The sequence below is a fragment of the Gekko japonicus genome, unplaced genomic scaffold, assembly GCF_001447785.1.
Source record: "Gekko japonicus isolate JY-2015 unplaced genomic scaffold, Gekko_japonicus_V1.1 scaffold342, whole genome shotgun sequence".
NCBI lineage: Eukaryota > Metazoa > Chordata > Lepidosauria > Squamata > Gekkonidae > Gekko > Gekko japonicus.
Window position 1 is genome coordinate 704103 of NW_015169785.1, and position 4371 is coordinate 708473.

Below are 4371 nucleotides of genomic sequence, written 5' to 3' on the forward strand. Positions count from 1 at the left end.
CGGAGCTCGGGTTGAAGCGAAGCGCAGAGTTGAGGCGGCGTGGCGTAGTGCGATGCGGTTGTCGGAGCGAGGTGCAGACGATGAGCGGGGACCTCCGGCGGCGGCGGGGCTGCTGCGGTGATCGATGCTTGGTGCTGCTTGGTCTCCTCCGGGTCTGTTCACGAAGGGCAGAATCCCACCTTCGTCGCCAGTGAAAAGTACTCGGAAACGTGGAGTGATTCAGCAAAGAGTACTTTATTAGATCAGAACAAGACAAGGACCCCCGGCACGCAGGCCAGTATATATTCCCAGAACCCACCACCAAAATACACCCCCTAGTGACCCTATAGGTTATTTACAGTGGCCGAGAGTCTCATAGGCTCTCGGCCACGGACCTTGCCCTCTGGTTGGTGCGGGCTAGGATCCGCTCTGCTATTGTTCTCACGGAACGAAGCTTTGGACTTGTGCGCGACCGCATGGCCCAACGGTCGCGCGCGTGGCAATATGGATACATTACACTTTATTTAGAAAACCCCCAGATCTGTCAGTTGCACTGTTTCATTATTGCACGCCAAGAGAACTGAAAGTCACCCTTAAAAAAATCTATATACAAAAAAAATTACAAGCTCGTGTTTTGCCCTTTCCATCATTAGCCCTTTAAACAAAAAATTCCTAATCTTGTTTCCTCTTTCTGATTTCACTGTCTGCTCTTTATTTTTAATTGTATATGAATCAAAGTATTTCATGGTTGCAAACCAAAAGAACTGAAAATGATTTTTTAAAAATTCACACACACACACACACACACACACGAGTTCATGCTTCCATGTGATTAACACATGGAATTCACTGCCACAGGAAGTGGTGGTGGCTACAAGCATGGACGGCTTCAAAAGGGAGTTAGATAAGCATATGGAGCAGAGGTCCATCAGTGGATATTAGCCACAAGGTATAGATAGGGGCTCTGGGTCAAGTGATGCTCTGTCTTCTTGGTGCTTGGGGGGGGTCAACAGTGGGAGGGCTTCTAATGTCCTGGCCCCACTGCTGGACCTCCTGATGGCACTGGTATTTCTGGCCACTGTGTGACACAGAGTGTTGGACTGGATGGGCCTTTGGCCTGATCCAACATTGGCGTCTCTTATGTTCTTATGTTCTTATTTCCCATCCCTCTTATCTGATCCTTTAATGTAAAATGTCCAGCTCTTATTTTCTTTTTACTTCCTTGTTTTAAAATAATGGGGGAATGGACCACATTGCAGACCATTTCAAAATGTCAATGTAATTAGAAAATTACAAGGCATCAACTGTGTCACCAGCCTGTCCATTCCTCCTTCTAAGGGCACCAATAGGAGTTTGCCAGTCCACACTGGATGAGCTAGTGCTGCAATGGTGCTCAAAGCCAAAAATATTACCACAAACCAACTTTGAAGAAAGAGTTAAAGACTACATGGAAAACAGGTCACCAATAAATTCCTGACATAGTCTTCTAACCAGGGGTCATTTCCTGCAGGAGCGCACAGGAGCGGAGCTCCGGCAGTAAAGAGCCCAGGGGGCGGGCACATGCAACAAGCCCCACCCCCTGCTCCCAGCAGCCCTCAGTCAGAGCAAGAAGCAGCCAGGTAAGTTGCAGACCCCCCCCGGCCCCCCGGTCCAAAACAGTCCAGTGGCACCTTTAAGACCAAGTTTTATTCAGGTACAAGCTCTCCCTCCTATGCAAGGACAGATCTGCATGTTCCCCCCCACACTAGCTAGCAATCCAAAACAGTCCAGTGGAGCCTGAGCGGTGGGTGTTGCCTTCTGACACACTTCCGGTGATGTCAGGGGGTGTGGCATATGCAAATAAGTTATGCTAATGAGTTATACAAATGAGCTCCTGCACCTCTTTTTCTACAAAATGACCCCTGCTTCTAACGAATTCTTCTTCTAGAAGGTGGAAGAAGGAACTGGCTATCTTTGACTTGGACTGAAAATAAAATAACAAAATTAATTTCAGCAGACACAAAGATGAATGTCCATACCTGAGAATGTAAGCAGGCATGAGCACTAGTCCCCTTTCTTTTAGCATGTAACCATTGTGAACCTTGATTTCCCTTCTTGCCTGTCTTTCCCAAAGTCACCTACACAGAAAGTGACAGAGAAGATAGTGTTAAGGGGAGGAAGGTTTCTACCTGGCACCGTGGACCAGTTATTGTCCAACTTTCACTGATTCCTGACAGGAATATGGATGCCAGCCTCCAGGTGGGAACTGGGGATCCCCCAGAATTACAGCTCATCTTCACACTACAAAGATCAGTTCCCCTGGAGAAAATGAATGCTTTGGAGGGTGGACTCTACCCCCTCCAATCCTAGACATGAGTGGGTGAGTGGTAGGCTTGCCATTCCACTGGTGGGGAAGGGGGTTGCCCATGTTAGAGGCCCCTGATCTGCTGGCCCAGATCCACCCCCAAAGTGCCGGGATCTAACCAACGTGCCCAGCGTGATGACGTCATCTGGAAGTGACATCATTGCACTAGGCATGTTGGCTGGGGGATGCTCTAGTACTCAGCCTAAAAACTCTATGGTACCATAGAGTTTCTGGCTGAATGCTAGAGCATCCCCCTGGCGACGTGCCTAGCATGAGAGCCAGTTTGGTGTAGTGGTTAAGAGCACAGACTCTAGTCTGGGAGAACTGGGTTTGATTCCCCATTCCTCCACATGCAGTTGCTGGGGCAACCTTGGGTCAGTCACAAGTTCTCTGAGAGCTGTTCTCTCAAGGGCAGTTCTCAAGAGAGAGCTCTCTCAGCCCCACCTACCTAACAGGGTGTCTGTTGTGGGGAAGGGAAGGGAAAGGGATTGTAAGCTGCTCTGAGACTCCTTTGGGTAGTGAAGGGCAGGCTGTAAATCCAATCTCTTCTTCTTCTTCTAGCACAATGACATCCCTTCTGGGTGACATCATGATGGTGTGCACGCTATGCACATGCACCAGAAGTTCCAGGCAAGGGAGCTCTGTCCCTCCACCGGCAGCAGGTAGGGACCTAGCAACCCTAGTGAGTGGGTGGTAGATAGAAATATGTGGATAAATCGCAGACCAACTATACTATCTCTGCAGTGAAAATAGAGAAGCTGTAGGAGGCATCATCATGGGAAAGCCTTGGCCTGTATGCAGTGGCGTACCAAGGGTAGGGTGGGGGTGCAGTCCACCCCAGGCACAGCTTAAGGAAGACCCTTGAAGCCAGCCTCATACTGTGTCCAGGTGAATGTCTTTCCTTTAATTTTTAAAATACAGTTCTGGCTGCAGCCACTAGGGGAGCAGGGGAGCCCAGAAAGCACTCTGGGATCGACTGACTTCCTTTTCTCCAAGACTGAAGCAAACTTGCTTAACAACACCAAGCCAGCATGCTACAGTAAGGTCACCATGTTCTGAAAAGCAAAAAAGAGGACATATTTCCTGACTGACTACTTCAAATAAGTGATCATTATGAATAATCTCATTTTAAATATGCCTACTATTTAGGTAAGGTAAAGGTTTCCCTTTCATGAAAGCCAGTCGAATCTGACTCTGGGGAGCGGTGCTCATCTCTGTTTCCAAGCCAAAGAGCCAGTGCTGTCCGATGACATTTCTGTGGTCATGTGGCTGGCATAACTAAACACTGAGGCGCATGGAACACTGTTACCTTCCCACCGAAGTGGTACCTATTTACCTACTTGCAATTTCTTGCTTTCGAACTGCTAGGTTGGCAGGAGCTAGGACCAGAGATAGGAGCTCACTTCGTCAGACAGCACTAGGGTCTCAAACTGCCGAACTACAGACCTTCCGGTCTGCAGCTCAGCATCTTAACCTCTGAGCCACCACAGCCTTGCGTACTATTTAAGCTGTGATAATTGCTACTAACTAGGAATATTCCTAACCTTCCAACCCAAAAAGAGAACATTTTCATCATTTTTAACAAGAACCCAAAAGAGGATGGACACCAAAAAAGATGACATGTCCCCTAAAAAGAGGACATCTGGTAACCCTATGCTACAGTAATTGCCAGCCTGTAGTCTAGCTTTTCTCTCTTCCTTCCTGAAATGTACTGAGTTCGAAACACGTGTAGTGATCAGCTCATCATTTATTGTGAATCAGCTCAAACTAAGGACACTCTAGCAGGACCAAAGCCCTGCTTAAATCCGTGTACAACACCACATCCCACACACACACACTACCCGTGATAGGCTATTTACGGTGCGACTCCTGTTCTATGGATTCCTTCCAGGATCCAAGCTGCCTATTGTTCTAGGTGTCTAGCTTGTTCAGTCCATGCCAGACCCAGGACATAACACCCCTCCCCCCAAAGTTCAGAACCCCCCTCAACAAACATAGTCTCTCAAGAATGCTGGTCTGCATCATTCATGGTTTGAGCGACGCGGTTC